This window comes from Gossypium raimondii, chromosome 12, assembly GCF_025698545.1.
Source record: "Gossypium raimondii isolate GPD5lz chromosome 12, ASM2569854v1, whole genome shotgun sequence".
NCBI classification, from domain to species: Eukaryota; Viridiplantae; Streptophyta; class Magnoliopsida; order Malvales; family Malvaceae; genus Gossypium; species Gossypium raimondii.
This window is the reverse complement of record NC_068576.1, coordinates 10,993,330-11,012,479: the sequence shown is the minus strand read 5'-3', so window position 1 is coordinate 11,012,479 and position 19,150 is coordinate 10,993,330. Positions and strand designations below refer to the sequence as shown.

Below are 19,150 nucleotides of genomic sequence, written 5' to 3'. Positions count from 1 at the left end.
TTCAATGAAAGATATATGATATAAATTGATAAATAAAGTATAATTCAAATTATTCTTACAATAATGTTAAAAGTTAAAATGTTAAAAATATTCATATAATAGTCTAAGATGGCAGATTTTGCGACTGCTAAAACATCTTCATCATATTCTGAAGCTGTAGCTGGAGTGCGTCGTACTTTTTGCTCTGTTCTGCTTCCCTTGTTGCTGCCTCCGCTTTAAGTTGTAGCTGGAGTTCTTCATATTTTCTTTCAACTTCCACTTTAAGTTGAGCAATTCTCTCATCTGTGTTCGCTTGCGTCTGTGCCATCTAGTCTCTTAACCTCTGAACTTCAGGTTGAGCCTGACTCCCCGAAGGCATGTATTGCTGTGAGCTGGATATAAAATATTGGGTTGGGTTAACAAAAGACCCTTAAAATCCAACCCGAACATACCTTTCAAGACCCAAAACTTCAGTAATAATCCGATTATCAATGTCGTCAAGATAAACAGAACTATCACTCGAGGCAATCGCTTCATACTCCGCCTTTTTATCCTTTAGTTTCTCCTAATAAATCAATCAAAGAGTTAGAAACGCAATATATATTATAAAAACAAATACAACATAACATTATTTGGATTACAAACAAAGAATTAAACCATTATAATTAAACACTATAAATATTTAAAATAATTCAAATTTTATTAAGTAAACATACCATAATTTCTGTAGCTTCAGAAGTCATAGGAGATCCATCTTTCTTCCTATGTGTAATGTCAAAAAGCTTAAGGCGTCCAACTTTTTGACCAGACGACAGTTCCTACAATATAGTAGTAAAAATATTATTTAATAGAAAGTACTAAATATTTGACACTATTAATAAATTCAAAATACCTCGGCATCAGCTACACAAGCAAAACTTTTCGACCCAGCTGTGTGAGTGAATTTCTTTTTTTGCCTGCTACTTGTTCCAACTCGTTCACGATCCTACATTATGAAATTATTATTACGTATATAGTAAATACTATAAACCGAAATAATTATAAGAGTTTGGAAGTACACAATACCTCTCATTTCTTTGAATTCCAAAATATAACCGCATTTTCCCATTGATACCTCAGCATTCCCGGCGGGACATTTCGTAATTTCTCTTCGAGAGTTATTTTTGTCTTAAAATATTCATTCTTTAAATTACTTTTATGGTCTCTCCATCTTTTTCCCAATACCTTCTTGACATAATTATCCGAGACCTCTAAAGCAAACCTCTCCTACAAAAAATACAAGTTTAAAAAGTAAATATAAATGAAACTTAAACACAAGTTGATGCCATGACTCGTAGTTGATAGGCAACATATTGGCATTTCGTGCTATAATGCCCAAATATCCTGCTAAAAGTCAAGCTTCTGATCCAACAGGCTGACCAAGATTGTTTCTAGATACTTTGACATGCTCGACAGGATTTAACTCGTATAAATCTTTAAGTAGCGTACGTCCTTGACCTCTGCGCGTCCAATCACTTTCAGCTGAAAATGGTATATTATAATATAAGAATTTGAAAAAGAAATCAATAATAAAAGTCAACACGCATGTAAATTAAATTTAACATTACTTTGAATTTCTACAGGTTCATCAGGTGTATTCGGAACATTCGAAGATCCAATAGCAGTCTGTTGTTCACTATTTCTTTCTTCCGAATTTGGAGTACTTTGAACAATACTTAGATCTCGCAATCTTCTTCTAGGCATTTTATCCGCAATACACATAAAATAGTTGGAATTTTAGTAACTAATTACAACAATAATAGTACATATAAAATTATGATATTACATATAATTAAAAAATCGTAAAATCTTACTACATTATAATTCGTAAATATCTTCATCTTCCTAGCGAACCCATTGAAATTGTGTACTAGTACTAAGGATATTTTCATTTAAGTTTTGTTCTGGAAAAGGAAAAGTTTCTGATCTTTCGTCGATGTCATCTCTACTTCCATTGCCCATGTCAAATAAGTCTCTAGGGATGTTACGGAGTACAACGTACCAACCCTCATCAGTTGGATCTTTCGAGTAAAAAACTTGTTTCACTTGAGAAGAAAATACATACGGCTCATCTATCAATTGTTGCCTAGTGTGAATCAATCGAGAGAAGTTCACCATTGTAATACCAAATTGATATTGTTTAATTTTGCAAGTAGTATTAACATCAGCCCAATCACATCGAAATAAGACAACTTTCCATTTGTCATAGTAATCCAACTCAATAATGTCAATAAGAAGTCCGTAATACTCCACATTTCCCTCAACATGATTACTATCCCTAGCACTAACATAACTTGTAATTGAAAAATTAACTATTCCACAATTTTGAGTTCTCCTCAATCTCTTACGATATTTCGTATGAAATCTGAATCTATTGATGAGGAAGGTACTATATCTTTTTACTACTCTATTCAGACCTTGGGAAAGCCATTTAACTTCATCATTGATGTCCTTCCCACTCTAAACCTATTGAATCGAAAGTAAATTGAGTAATTATAAATGTTATGAGAAAACATTATTATTTGTCAGTGAAAGCTTCAATTGCATATCGTTTGGCTTAACCGTTCATGAAAAGATTTTGTGAATAACTTATTAATCTTTCACTGTTGTAATCTTCGGGAGCGTGAACGAGATCTCAAGATTTGTTTATACTCACTATGTTAAAAAGAGGTTTACTTTGTTAGAAGATAAATAAATTAAAAATATGAATATTTATCAAATTCTAGAACTTACTTGCATAATGGTTCCATTGAATCATGGTGAAAAAGAACATATCGATGTGCTTGTACCCACGATCTATCATCTAATTCTTCAATTTCAACTTTGTCGATTGGTTCTCCATAACTTTAAAATAAATAAGTTTCGGCCAAGTTATGATCAGTGAGCCCAGCATTTCTACTTGGTCTATTCAGTCTTGTTTCAACATTTCTAAATATCTAGAACAGAAAGTCATACACTCCTCTGCCAAGTAACCTTCAGCAATTGATCCTTCTGGATAACGCTTATTACGGCAATAAGACTTCAATTTGGATAGGAACCTAAACACGATATACAACATTATCAAAAATTGTAACTAAAGGCATAGAGGTGAATGAATAAATAATTTACAAATAAATTAGCACCTTTCTATAGGATACATCCATCGATAAATTAGCACACCAACACAATATGCAGTCATTTGGGCAACTATGAATTTTGTTGTACCCAAAGTCTAAATCTTTTATCAATTTCTTCATATCTTTGCATTAATGAGGGATTTTTACAAACGGAAACATATCTATCAATAACTTTAACAACATTGTCAAAGAGTTTCCCTTCCACCCTCCCAAACATTTTAACTGAAAAATACGAATATAGAAGGACATTTTTGAAAATTTTGATCCCTCATAAAGTTCTTCATTCATTTCATTAAGTAACGTGTAGAAATTTACCGCTTCTCCATTCATTCAGCTCTTCATCAGGTACACTTTTTCTCATTTCAGTAAAAGTAGTTCCACTAAGATTACAATCATCGGATGCAACAAAGTCAGGTGGAAACGATTGCAAACCATGACTGCGCATATTAAACGCATCCTGCAACATACCTTCCATGTCATCTTCTCTAACAGACTGATGGTAAGCACTATGAGAATAAGCCGGATTAATCGTTGAAGAGGTTCTACTAGGTGTGCACTCTCCATGGAAAATTCATTTTTTGTACCCCCGAATAAACCCATCAACAATTAGATGTTCGTAGACAACTTCACGAAAATGCCAATTGATGTTGCCACACTTCTTACACAGGCAAAGAATCATATTCTCTTCGCTTGCATTTTGAAATGCAAAATTTAGAAAAGTTTGTACTCCATTTCGATAGTCGTTGCTTACCCTTGACAAATTCATCCAAGACCTGTCCATTTCATAGTTCTTGAAGTCTAAAGTTGACAATAAATTACACGGGTAAGTTGTTTATTTACAAGTATAATTAAGTTATGTAAGTTATGATATGATATATATTTATGTATTATGTAAGTTATGTAAGTTATGTGAGTTATGTAAGTTATGATATGATATATATAAGTTATTAAGTTATGTAAGTTATGTAAATTATGATATGATATATATATAATTTTACTTAAAGCATTTTTAATGCATTATTGTGAAAAATGTTAATATATACAATAATCTTATAACTGTTTAAATCAAATAAAACGAAATACTATATACAACCACGATCCGTAAATATTAATCTTCATGGAAGATATAATAGACATGAAAATACATTGATCATACCAAAATAAAAATAAAAATTGTAAAAGGTCATGGAATTATTATTATGTTTTTTGTGTGTAGAGTAAAAATTAAAAATAATAGGAGTCAATGTCATGTTATTAATGTAAGATAATCATATTCAAGTCTTTTCACCACTGTTAACAGTGGCTTTTGATGGATGTATAACGTCCTATATAAGAGATCGAGCATTTATCTCACAAAAGAAGAAGAAGAAGAAGAAGATGTAGGTGATACAAAATCATCTTTTAACTTAGTTAATATTTACCATTTATTTTCTTTCAAAAGAGTTTTCTAGACAAGAATAAAAGTTATCAAACTAAATTAATTGAGTTATTTCATTTTATAAATTTGAATGAATTTATTAAAATTTGAGGTTTTATTATCAAATTAAATTATGCGAATTGAGAGAAACATGTAAATTTTGAGATTAATCTTTCTTTTTAAAGAAATAGTAATTTCATTAATTTAAAATAGTAATACAACATAGAAGTTAGTGGAGTAATACATTAGAACAACAACACAACTCACTAAACAACAACACTAAAAAAAGGGAAAATTCAGTAAATAAAAAAATTCAAATCGAAAATGGCATTCGGGACTACTTGTTCCCATTTTTCTAACAGTTGCATGCTATAGTCGTCATAAAAGCCTAATGAAGGATAGATAACGCAGTAAGGACCACTAAACTGTACCAGAAAACTACAAAAGATTCACCACCTTTATCAAACAATAATAACAACATCCTAGCCCACCACCGTCAAACTGCACTAACAATGAATCCCGATTAACAATGACAACGCCTAAGGTCCTAAAATTCCTTACAATTGGTGATGCACAAAGCTAATCTCAATATGACCTAACCATCAAACTTCCCAAAAAACAAAACTAAAAAAAACGATCAATAGTAAACACAAAAATATAACTACTAACATCCTCACAACTTTCAGAAAAAAGAGAACAAATTACTATCAATGTCACTGCTTTTAAAGAAAGCATAACAAAATAATACCGATTCAAACCAGTGAAAGGTTCAGTTCAATTTGATTTCAATTTGGATATTTAAAAACCAAAATACTGTATAATAATTGCAAATATATTCCATAACCGATCTTAACAGACAACACTCAGTAGAAAATGGAGCAAAAAAGAACTTGCAGCAACATTAACCAGAGTCTTTTAACATCAACGCAATCATAATGTGTGCCATAGGTGGACTAAGCTTAACCTATGATGTGGCAAAATATGAGACATTGTGATTTTTACATATCGTGCCGAGTGTGATTTTTCCAAAAGGTTTTAAAGCAAATCTTTCAAAAGCAAAACAATAGATCTCTCACCAGACCATGTCAAGTATGAAAACAACTGAGGAAACTAGTTAATATTTGAGGCTAAGTACTTGTTATTTCTAACAGAAGTTTCCCGTTAAAACAACGACAACTCAAAATGGACAAGTAGAAAAATCGAATGAAAAAAATAGAAATGTTTACTTAAAATCAATAAGCACTTCAAAATAATTCTCTCCATGGTATGTAAAGATACCAAATTCCTAAATAAAATAGTCCCAACTACAAAGATACCAAATTCAACCGTAAATTTAAAAAACGAAAAAATAAAAGAAAATAAAAGATTAACTAACCTTCTGGTTATCTAGGCTTTCTGTGTATTGCTTTAGTGTATGAAAGCTACCAAATTTGCCAGTTGAGCAGGAATTCCTCCAGCCAAATTGGAATCACACTAACTTTATGATCTGCCACAATTTCATCCAAAGATTGCTTCAAACTTCTCAACTTGCTTAATTCAAAGAATTTTTGCACTTATATTTTATATATCCCTTTGTTCTAATTTTTTTATTTTCATCTTCAGCACACTGAGATAGCAAAGGAACATCTAATCTAAAGATAGTAAGTTATCTAGACTTAAAGACCGCGATTATCTAACAACATTCATCACAAAAGTAAACGATCATCTAATCAACAATTGTGTTCTTTGAAATCATCTACATTCAACTATTGTAACATGGAATCATCCATATATAAAGCAAACCTAAATGCAATAGAACCCTCGAAATATATGAAAATCTCGAAAAAAAAAAGATTTCAATATATCCGTATCTAGCACTCATGGTCTAAACACTTATAGTGGACTATTATATTTTAGTCAAAGAAGAATCCATGGTAGGATACATCCAATTTGAAGCATAACAATGAACTTAAATCTCATTCTTAGTACATAATTAAAAAAAAAAACAAATATCATATGATCTACATCAGACACCCTTACATTATTTGAATACTAGGAAAAAAATTTCCATTCTTTGGTCAGAGGATAATCATGCATTTATATGTCAATAGATACATAATTTTATAAACATCTCAACCATTAATTTAATCACAACATAATTTAAAACAATAATTATGTATTAACTGTCGGTTTACAAACAAACAATAATTGCATGAATCAATGAAAAACAAGCATATAAAATTGGGAAAAATACAAAAATGTTAATTAAATAATTCATGGAATAAGTAAAAAACACAAGCAATATGTCACAGACAAAAACTTACAAACCAACCAATGACATCGTTTGATTCCATACACGATAATCAAACGGTGGAAAAAGCATCAAGTTTTGGAGAGTAAAACTAAACTTAAAAACATCAAAACACCCCTAAACCTTAAAACAAGCACAGAAAAAAAAAAGGGGGGCAAATTCGATCGAATCACATATTTAGCATGAGTAAAATAAAAATGAACTAAAATAACTTTATCAAAAGAGAAAATAAAAGCATTCATAGATAGACAAAAAAATACAAAAGCAGAAAGGGAAATTAAGAGAATGGAAAAGCACCCACCATTGAAATCTATGGACAGGAAAGGAAACGAAGGAAAGGAAACGAAGAATCAGTTGGAATAAAGAGAATTGAAGGGCAACTGTGACAAAAAGAAAGGGATTGGGAAAAAATTAGGGATTTCGGGGAGGGGGTCGAACTGATTTGGGAAAAAGGGTTTTGGGAAAGATGAGGGATTTTGGGTTTTTGCAAAACTGCGTCGTTTGCAAAAATTAACTACTTATTCGTGACGTTTATGAAAAAATGCCACTATTGCTCACATATAATTACAAAACGACGTCTTTTTGTAAAAAAAATCATGGCGTTTGAAAAAAACGTCACTATTGATCGACTTTTAGCGGCGTTTTGACCAAAAACGTTACTATTGCTCAATTTTTTTGCATGAAAACGCCGCTATTTCTTACCTTTTGCGGCGTTTATTCATAAACGCCATAACGCTCAACTTTTTTACAATTTTTATATTGAATTATTGTATCTTTCATATAAATGTTAAATAAATAATTTTTAAAATTTTAAGTAATATTTAAAAGAATTAGATAAAATTATTATATAATTTTTATGTAAGAAAACAAAACAAAAACAAAAAATTCCAAAATATGAAAAAAAAGCTTAAAAATTTTTTTAACATATTTTTAAATATAAAAGCATTAATTGATTGTATAAAATTTCATCATTTAACAAATCTCAAGTAAACCTTAACTCCTAAACCATTTAATATATATAAAGTTTATCTATTATCTCTTAAATAATTTAAACTATTATCATAATTTTAATATATTAAAATTAATATTATCTCTTTACAATTATATAAGAAATTATTTAATATATAAATTAAAAATACTAATTAATTTAAATCCTAAACCCTTATCCCCTATCCCCTAAACCCTAAATCATAAAACATAAACCATAAATCATAAGCCCTAAACTCATAACCCTTAACCCCTAACCCCTAACCCTTAAACCTTAAACCCCAACCCTTAAACCCTAAACCCTAAGCCCATAATCCATAAAACTTATTTTTGTGTAATACTATTTTATATATACATATATAATTTATATTAAATTATTTCTATTTTATATATATTGATTTCCTATTATTGTAATTGTTAACTTTAGGCTTTCTTCAAATATGTTTATATATTTTCTAAAAACCAATTTTTGTATATATAATTTATATTTTAAGACCCTATTTTATTATACGCTTTGTTTATTTTAGCTTTTATACATATTATTATTTATATACGTTATTATCTATATTAAGTTTATTTTTATATGTATTACTTATTTAGATGAACGTATATTATTTTGTATATAATTTATTTCTGACTTTTTTCTTTTTTTGGTCTATTTCAAATTTTCCTATATATATTATTTGTTTTAAATATTTTATACATTCAATTTCTTCTTTATACATTGACTCCTTTATTTCATGATATTTTTATTTTATTTTATTTTTTGAAATTGATTTTTAATTCATTTAGTTTTGATTGCTAATTTTAGTATTTGCATAATGTATGATTGAGATTATTGTTGCTATGCTTGTTTGTGTTTATCTATTGATTATTTGTTATTCATTAGTGTATGTTTATTTACAAATTATCCTTTTACATTGTACGTTATCATTCAATTGCATTATTCGTTTAAACGGTTGCATTTGATTAAAATATTAAAATGGTTTTTCCATAAATTTCCAAGATATTTGGCATCCAAGATTCTCGAAAAGATTGTGCCCTAACTTACTGGGCTTCAATTTTTCTCATTGAATTTAGGTGATCAAGTATCCCTTTTTCAATAAAAACATAAAAATTCCAAAATTAAAGCTTATCTTGAGGATTCAAAACATTATGTCCTAACTCATTTGATATGACATTTTATTATCTCGAGGCGAGGTTTTTGAATAAAGATAAATTCATGTTGTCACCGGAACTTCAAAGAATCGTATCCCGTAGAGGCCCAATTTATGTCCGGGCCCAAAATAAGACAACCCATGTACAACGGGCCAAAATGACCCAATTTCTTAAAATCCTAGACGGCCCATTGGGGCCCAAGAACCAAGCCAGCACAGGGAATCCTAGGGTTCCCTCCCCCCTTTGCACCGTTGCCTCGTTTCGGGCCACCCGAGGTGCCTCGTCCCGAGGTCTCTGGCCTCTTGCACCGAAATGGCAAGGTCATCTCCGTTGACCTTGCCTAATCCTACAAAAACAAAGGAAAATAGAGGACAGAAATACAGAAAAAAATCTTTGTAATCGGCTATAAAGCCTGAAGAAAATGTAAACTTCCGACAACAACGGAGATAATCAAATAGAAAGAGAACAAAAATCAATCAAGAAAAAAAATTCAAAGGTTGATATTTTTATTTCTGCTTCTGTTTTTAGATTTTATCTTTTTATATTTTTTTCGCATGCGGTTATAGATATAAAAAAAGAGAGAGAGAAAAGGTTGAAAGGTACTTGAGGTCGAGTCGTGCGCCACTATCGGAGGTCCCCTTCGTTTGTCAAGGCCACGAAAACCCTTCAAGGGTTCGCTCGGGTCACAATTGGGAAGACAAACGCCGAAAGGCCACTCTTTTTGCTCTTCCGTTTTGGTTTTCAGAGTACCCAAATCGGGTCTCTTACCTTTTTAAAGGGGGAAAAGGGATTTAAAATAGGGAAAAATTTAGGCTTTGGGCCTCCTCGTGTGAGCTATAGCGAGAGTGGCGGCCATCACATGAGCTTCATTGGCGGCATTGGCCGAGCTTAAGGGTTTTGAGAGAAAAAAGGGGGTGTTTTTGTTCTTTTTTTAAAAAACCGGTTAGAAATGAAGTTTTTCTTTGGAATTTTAGCTTAAATAAAAATTATAAATCCAAGGCTGTTTGGAAGGGTCGAAAGCCCTGAAGCAGCGCCGTTTGGGGCTCCTGACCTGACACCGACCCATTTACCTGGAGGATCCGCGTGTTTTGTGACTAGGGTATAATTGCTACCCTAGTCCTTCTGCTTTTCTCTATGTTTTCAATAGACCTGTCCATGGGTCGGGCGGCCCGGCCCGGCCCGACGGCCCGCCCGAAATATAGGAGGGTTTGGGTAAAAATATAGGCCCGAAATATGGGCTTGGGCAAAATTTTAGGCCCGTTTAAAATGGGCAGACCTCAGTAAGATTTTTTTGCCTGCCCGGCCCACCCGAAAAATATTAAATATATATATTTTTTATTTTTAAAATATAATAATTTTTATTTTAAGTTTATTTACTTTCATTTCCTTGACTAGTGTTACAAAATAATAATAATAAAACATCAAGTTCGTTTTACTAATCAAATGTTAGATTTTGTTACAACAATTAATACAATTAATAACTTGATAAATTTACTAATCAAATGTTAGATTTTATTACAACAATTAATACAATTAATACAATTAATAATTTGATAAATTTACTAATCAAATGTTATATTTTATTACAACAATTAATACAATTAACAATTAATAATTTGATAATTTTACTAACAATTAATTTTAATAACAATTAGTTTTAATTTTATTAAAAAATAATTTTAATTTTAATTTTAATTAAAATGGGCATGGGCTGGGCTCGGCCCCATATTTTTTCTTCGGTCGGGCTCAGGCAAAATCTCGAGCCCATATTTCAGTAGGGTCGGGCCCGCCTAGTAAACGGCTGAAATTTTTTGTGGGCCTGCCTACCCGCCCATGGACAGGTCTAGTCTTCAATCGAATATTCTTTACTTTTGCAATTTTACCCCGTTTTTCTTTGCGTTTTCAATCCGGGCCCTTTCGAAACGATGCGCGTTGAGGAGAAGGGAAAATTTCCACTTTAGCCCCTCCATATTATACGCGTGTTCAGAATGGTCTTCCATTTTATTTATTTCAGATTTGATCCCAAACTTTGTTTTAAAATTTAGTTTGATCCTTTTTTTGTTATTTTGGTTATTTATTTAATAAATTTATCTTTTTTATTATTATCATTGTTGTCTTTATTATTATTGTTATCATTATTTGCTTATTTATATGTTTTTAAATTTTAGATTTAATTATATATATACATATCTTTAATTTATATATATATGCATACTTTTATACCTTATATACTTTATAATTCATATATATATATATATATATATACACGTTATATACATTTTATAGTATATATACATATATACATATATACATATACGTGTACATGTTTTTATAATTTATCTATATATATGTATATATACATACTTGTATTTTTTTATATATATTTTATAATCTACATATATCTACATTCATACTTTATTTTCATATACATATATATATATATACATATTTATTTTTCTACACTTCATAACTTTAAATATACATACACATATATCTTCTTCTTATTTTTATAATTTTATGTATATACATATACTTTTTATTTTTTATTTCCGTTATGGTTTCGTTGTTTCGTACGGTGTTTGCCTTTTTCTATTTTATTTATTTATTTACGCCTGTTTTTATCCAAATAATTTATCTGCTTATTCTCTTGCATGATTAATTCGTCTTATATCTTTTATTTACTAATGTTCGCGCTATTTACGCTCGTATCATCGTATTTATTATTGTTTTGTTACGCATATTAACACCATAATTCAAAAAGGAGTTTTTTAAACGAGGTAATATTTTGCGTTTGTAAATTCGAGAGAACATGCACCAATGTGCTGGGTTTCGATTTTTCTCGTTCGACCAAATCGCCAAATATCCTTTTAAGAAATTTCAAAATAAGGCAATATTTTACGTTTGGAAATTCGAGAAAACGTGCCCTAATGTGTTGGGTTTCGATTTTTCTCGTTCGACCAAATAACCAAATATCATTTTAAAGAAAATTTCAAAATAAGGTGATGTTTTGCGTTTGGAAATTCGAGAAAATGTGCCCTAATGTGCTGGGTTTATATTTTTTCTCGTTCGACCAAATAGCCAAACATCCTTTTTAAAAAATTCAAAATAAGGCAATGTTCTACGTTTGGAAATTCGAGAAATGCGCCCTAATGTGTTGGGTTTCGACTTCTCGTTTGACCAAATAGCCAAATATCCTCTTAAATCTTAATTCATGTCATTCGAGTTTTTAGGATCGTATTTTTCAAATTCTTCAAAGTTTTCAATTTTCGACTTTAAGACATTAACTAATTAACTAGGTACCAATTTTTGGGCGTTACGAGGGTGTTAACCCTTCCTCGTACGTAATCGACTCCCGAACCCGTTTTTCTGAATTTCGTGGACCAAAACCGTTGTTTTAATAAAATCAAATCGTTTATTAAAAACAACTGCTTTTCAAGGTGATCCAATCACACCTTATTGAAAAGGATTGGTGGCGACTCCCATTTTCGCTTTTGTTTTCAAAATCCAAGTGGACCCCGTTTTTATAAAAAAAATGGTGTCAACAGCTTGGCGACTCCACTAGGGATTTTAAAAAGAGAGTCAAGCCACGTGTTGATTCCTTTTTGTCTTTTTGTCGAAAATCGAGAATTTAATTTAAATTTACGACCCTTTCATTGCATTTCATTCGTCTTTATTACAATCATTGTGGTTTTATAATTGTAATGTTGGTTTAAGTTTTGATATATTTCTGCATATTGCATTGCATGACCATTGGTCACACCCTTTTAAGTGAGAGTGAGAAACTAATCCTTCGTGAGGTTTTCACCTCCGTGCAGGATAGTGGATCGCTCTCAGGATACATCCGTACCTATGTCTTCGTGAAATTTTCATCTCCGTGCAGCCATAGGGAAATGTATTCCCCTGAACCAAAATCGATCCGTATGAGCCTATAATGGGTGAGGATCAAGGAATCTGCTTGTTCAAGTACCTTTACTTTAGAACCAAACCACATATAGTGAACCTTAGGAACCCACCCTAGGTAAGAACCACTTCGAACCCCTAGTAGATACCCAAATAGGTTTTTTATTATTTCTTGCTTGTATTGAGTTTTATTTTGATACTAACTTGTTGTTCTGTTTTGACTGCATGGCATTTTGACTACATGGCATTTCATTAAAAGTCGTTGGTTCACATTCGGTTACTAAATAGAAAAGCCCATCATGGAAAGTGAATTTCTTGATAAAGTGGAAGATAATGCGGTTATCCGGATATGGTCAGAAAAAACGTAACTCGAGAAAGATGATAGTCTGACAAGGGGGTACACATCAGAATTATGGGATTTCACTAGTATCAACGTAACTCAGAATAATCTTCAAGAGTTGAAAGAAATTTGAGCTCAATGGGTTGATGAAGTCAAACAGTTGTTTTGCTATAATTATGGTGATTTACCCTACTTACTCGACATTAAGGTGGATGAGCATTTATTTCGAGCTCTGGCCCAATTTCGGAATTCTGCTTATAGTTGCTTCACCTTCGGGGAGGTAGACATGGTGCCTACTGTGGAGGAGTATACAACTTTACTTCGTTGTCCGAGAATCCAAGTGGACAAAGTTTATTCTAGAGCTGCCAATGTTTTGACTTTTACAAAGAAGTTAACGAAAATCACCGGAATGAGCAAACAATGGGTCACGGCACAAATCAAACAAAATGGAGAAAACAGATGTATCCCTTAGAAAAGTTTGCGAGATCAGATTTTGGCCCACCCTGATGCAAAGAAGAGGGTCGATGTTTTTGCTTTGATTATCTACGGGCTGGTTATTTTTCCTAAAGCGTTAGGGCATATAGACGAAGCAGTTACAGATTTGTTCGATCAACTTGATAGGAGGGTCACACTAGTCCCAGTAATTTTGGCTGAAACATTCAGATCTTTGAGCGCGTGTCAAAGAACGGGAGAGGGAAGATTTATTGGTTGTGCACAACTCCTGTTAGTTTGGTTCCACAGCCACTTCTGGAAGGTGGATAAGGTTCTTATCAAGTTTTCTCAGAAATTATTCTCCTTTGAAGGAATTAGTAGCGACGCCTAGACGCGATGATATTACAGAGGAAAGATGGATGACGATCCTTCAAAACTTCCAAGATGAAGAGGTTGAATGGAGAGCTTCTTAGATGGTGCCTGATGAGATTTTGTATCGATGTGGGGACTTCGACTGGGTCCCCTTACTTGGAATTTGGGGAGCTGTCGGATATACCCCTCTGATCGTGTTAAAACAATATAGATCAAGACAGTTCATACCGGTAACGCAAGGGCTGGCCGAGTGTGAGTTTTCTTATAAGGGTAATAATTACAGAGAAAAGATTCGAGAGATGTTTAACGCTTGGAAACAAATTCACCAGATGAAAAAAATTTCCGTAGGAACAACGACAACTCCCGAATATCATGGGTGGCAGAGTAAGAGGATTAATGATAATATCCCTAGGCCAAGAGAAGAATGCATTTGATCTATAGATGAGCATTTACGAGTAGTTCCATCAGAATTAGAGATCATAAAACAAGACTTCAAAAAAAGAAGTTCGGAGTTTGGAAAGAAGATAGAGCAGCTAGAAGAGGAAAAGATGCATTTGGGACTAGATGTTGATATCCACAAGTTGGAAGCTGAAAAGTTAAGGAAAGGGAAGAACAAGGCTGAAGAGGATTTAGATAGTCTAAAAACAGATTATAAAAAGCTGCATCTGTCAATAAGAACTGCGGGTTTGGGTAAAACGTCGGAGCAATGGCGACATGAGATCAAGGAAGAAAAGACCAAAGCTGATCAATGGGAAAATAAATTTCAATACGCCCAAGCTCGAGAGAGCGCTTTGGAGAAAAGTTTGTTGGAATGCCAAAATAAAGAAGTAAGATTAAAAGCTCGGGTAGCGGAGTTAGAAAAGTCACTTCACTTGTGCCGTAGCCGTAACTCTATAATCGAGCTAAGAGCAAGTTTGAGTAAAATTAAAGAATTGAAGGAAAATATAGGAGAGCTTGAAGACGAATTGCAAAATTCTGAATTACGAGTAGAACTTCTTGAAAGACGTAATGAACAGTACCAATAGCAGCTCCATCATTTTCAAAGTCAAATTAGAGATAGAGATTACATTATGGGCGAAGCTGTGACTCAAGTACGGGAAGTGGCTGATCATTTGCAAACCTCAGCGGTTCAGGCAGATATACTGAGTTTGAAATATGAGTCAGAATCGAGTCGGGGTCGAGAGTTAGTTTGGCTCCTTAGGAGAGTCAAGGCTTTAAGCATAAAGGCAAAGTCGTATATGTAATCCACTTTCTGTAAAGAAATTTGTTTTCTAGTAAAGTATTTCTAATGAAATTGAATTAGAATCAATGCCTTTTTGCATCCATTCATTTGCATCGCATCATATGCATTAAAATTTCAAAATAAGGGCCCTAATTTATTAAAACTATGACAGTTATCCTGGAACATCCTTACGACATAAGAAAGAAGACAAAAGCAATGGATCAAATGTTAGAAAGGTTGGAACAAATACAAAAAGAAATGCAAGATAAGATGCAAGAACAATTGGATGCACTGGAATCACAAAGAATTATGATGAGCCAGCTGGCACAATTATTGGCTGATAAAGGAAAAAGCCCTGTAATCAATTCGGGAGTTGATTAGGAGGACCCTGCTTATCCTCCAGGTTTTGCCCCAACGAACACTCAAGCACAACCGGATATGTGTCCACATGGAATGCGTGATCACATTAGACCTCAATGCCAAGTCGGCGCCTCAGCACCGATGAATTTCCAAACAGGCTCAGGTTCTAACCCAAGAGATAATCCAACAAACCCTGTTGTCCCTGATCTGGACGATGTAGCGAAAGTAGAGAAGGTAAGGGTGGGTTTACAGAAGCAACTTGAAGATAGGTGTAGGTGGTTGGAGGAAAAGTTCAAAGCAATGGAAAGTGCTGATTACCGTTGCAAGATCGATGCCAAAGACCTGAGTTTGGTCCTTGATTTAGCTCTCCGCCTAAGTTTAAAATGCCTAAATTTGAGAAGTATAATGGGACTAGCTGTCCTGAAGCACATATCACTATGTTTTGTAGGAGGATGACGGGATATATTGACAATGATCAATTGTTAATTCACTGTTTCCAGGACAGTTTGCTCGGAGCTGTGGCTAAATGGTACAACCAGCTGGGTCGTGCCCAAATTTGCTCATAGAAAGATTTGGCTCAAGCTTTCATGAGACAATATAGCCATGTAGCAGACATGACACCCGATAGGATCACGCTACAAAACATGGAGAAGAAACAGAACGAAAGCTTCAGGCAGTACACCCAGATATGGAGAGAAGTGGCAACTCAAGTCCAGTTGCCTCTTGTGGAAAAAGAAACCACAATTCTTTTCATCAATACTTTAAAGGCCCCGTTCATCACCCATATGTTGGGAAGCGCCACTAAGAGCTTCTCAGATATAGTGATGATCGGTGAAATGATTGAAAATATGGTAAGAAATGGTAAAATAGATGCGGGGGAAAACTTTAAAAGACTGACTTCGAGGAAGAAATAAGGTGAGGTAAATAATGTGAGTACATACAACAAGGGATATTCAAAGTCAATCACCGTTGGTTCACCAAAGACTGTAGCTACCAGTCATCAAGGCCCTCTGAGGTAGGAGTCCAATTCGAGGGCAGAAAGACCCCAGTTTACACCTATCCCGATAACGTATAGAGAGCTGTACCAAAATCTATTTAATGCACATGTGGTAGCCCCTTTCTATCTAAAACCCATGCAACCCCCGTTCCCTAAGTAGTATGATGCAAATGCTCAATGCGAATATCATGCAAGGATAACGGGACATTCGATTGAGAATTGTACTGCGTTCAAGAAGGTGGTCGAAAGACTCATCAAAATAGGTATTGTAAAGTTAGATGACCCCTCCAGACCAAACGTAGCAGGAAACCCGTCGCTCGATCATACGGATAAAGGGGTAAATGCGATAGCCGAGGGTGAAAGTAAGAAAATTAAGACAGACGTGATGGAGGGAAGAACCCCAATGAAATGTGTTTGGGAACAGATGGTATGTAGGGGTCTAATCACTCGAGATTTACACGAAAGGCCTAAAGGGGCAAGAATGTACTGTGAGTTCCATGCCAAGAAGGGTCATAATATCCAAGAATGTGCAGAGTTCAAGACCATGGTACAAAATCTGATGGACAATAAGGAGATAGAGTTTTATGAAGAATTCAAGGAATTTGAAGAAAGAGAGGTTTGTGCCTCAGAGGAAAGACCTGTAGAAAGGTTCTAGAAGGTCAATCACGCAGTGGTGATTATTTCACAGCCAAGGAGCAACGAAGCAGGGATACAAATACCACCGAATGTCATAATTCAAAAATCGGTACCCTTTTTCTATAGGGATAACAAAAAGGTTCCTTAGAATTATGACTGTAACGTGACAATTCCAAGAGAGGGGAACCCGATAAATGCTTCAGTAGAGAGCAATGATGATGGCTTCTACACACGTAGTGGAAAGCGTTACAATCCAGCAACTTCAAAAAGAGAGCCTATAAAAGGAAAAACTTTGGTGGTCGAACAGAAGAAGGAAAAGGCGGTCTGACTTGAATCACCTGTCAACGAGCCGGTAACGGAGAGAAAAGCTAGGGAGTTTCTAAAATTCTTAAAGCACAGCGAATACAGTGTCGTAGAATAGTTGTGTAAGCAGCCAGCTCGTATCTCGGTGCTAACATTACTCTTATGCTCGGAGGTATATCGCAGCGCGTTAATGAAAGTATTAAATGAAACTTACGTCACTAATGACATCTCTGTGAACAAGTTAGACCATCTGGTTGGTAACATAAGCGCTAATAACTTTATTTTCTTTAATGATGATGAAATACCGTCGGGAGGCATGGGATCGACCAAAGCTCTACACATTACAACCCGCTGCACGGGTTATACGTTGCCAGGGGTACTAATTGATAATGGATCAGCCCTAAACATCTTACCCTTATCTACCCTAAATAGTTTGCTCATGGACAGCTCACACATGAAAACATGCCAGAACATAGTGAGGGCGTTCGATGGTACTGAAAGAAGAGTAATGGGAAGGATTGAAATACCCCTCCTAATCGGCCCAAGCACATATGAGGTAGATTTCCTAGTAATGGACATCAAGCCTTCTTACAATTGTTTATTAGGAAGACCTTGGATTTATTCAGCAGGATCAGTACCTTCATCGTTACACCAAAAGTTGAAGTTGGTAACAGAGGGTCAGCTGGTGACAATCAATGCAGAGGAAGACATCATTGCAACTGTAACTAGTGACGCACCTTATATAGGGACAGAAGAAGAAGCAATTAAATGTTCATTTTGATATTTGGAATTTGTAAATGCAACCTTCATTGTTGAAGGGAATAATATCCTCACACCCAGAATATCCAAAACAACGAGGATGGGCTTGCAAATGATGGCTGGAAAAGGGGCTCTACTTGGAAAAGGACTTGGGAAATACCTCCAATGGAGGGTGGAGATACCCAGATTGATGGACAAACGAGACCGTTTTGGTTTGGGATATAGGCCAGATGCAAAGCAAAAGAGGAAAGAGGTGGAGAAGAAACGGGAAAGAAGAAAGGCACGTTTGAGTGGAGATGAAACAAAATGGGAACCCATGACATTCCCCCATATATCCAAAACATTCGTGCCAGGGGGAACTATTCACCCTGAATGAGGGACGCCAAGAAAAGAAACTGCAGAAGGGATGTTAGGGGATCTAAGTGTTAATGATATATCTGAGAAAGAAATTGGAAAAGAGAATTCATCAGGCATTCGCCCTTATGAGCCAGGAAGCGTTCTAAATAATTGGGCTGCTGAGGAGATCCCTATAACTTTTAAAGTCAATTCAGAGTAATGTTCAGAACACACTTGTTGCTCTGAGACTGGGAGTAACAAGAATCTTTTGTAAAAGGCATATGTCTAAAATCTTATTTCAATGAAATATATCATTCAGTCTCATTTTGAGCAAATATTCTTTTATTCTTTCCATTCCATTCATAAACATACTGTGCATATAATTATTCTTAGATTCTTTCTTTGAATCTACTTTTCACCTCAATAACAGGTACCCAGATATTAATGATATGAGCGACACTGCTACTAACTCAGAGTCCCCTTTTGAGCAAGACATGGGTATAGAGG

General features: G+C 34.0%; 1 long non-coding RNA gene across 7 annotated transcripts; it reads right to left on the bottom strand.

The window, feature by feature from the left end:
• LOC105762343 (uncharacterized) lies at positions 1-7,335 on the bottom strand. 7 transcript variants are annotated; one of them, XR_008191966.1, is made up of 10 exons: positions 7,143-7,333; positions 5,927-6,037; positions 3,450-3,932; positions 2,752-3,056; positions 1,587-1,714; positions 1,045-1,500; positions 872-964; positions 696-797; positions 432-544; positions 1-340 (listed from the first exon to the last, which is right to left on the bottom strand). It is a non-coding gene; the product is annotated as an uncharacterized LOC105762343 (long non-coding RNA). The 7 variants fall into 7 exon arrangements; XR_008191963.1 differs by having other exon boundaries at positions 1-544; positions 3,141-3,932; positions 7,143-7,335; XR_008191965.1 differs by having other exon boundaries at positions 1-544; positions 1,587-1,711; positions 7,143-7,334.
• Positions 7,336-19,150: the final 11,815 nt, after the last annotated feature.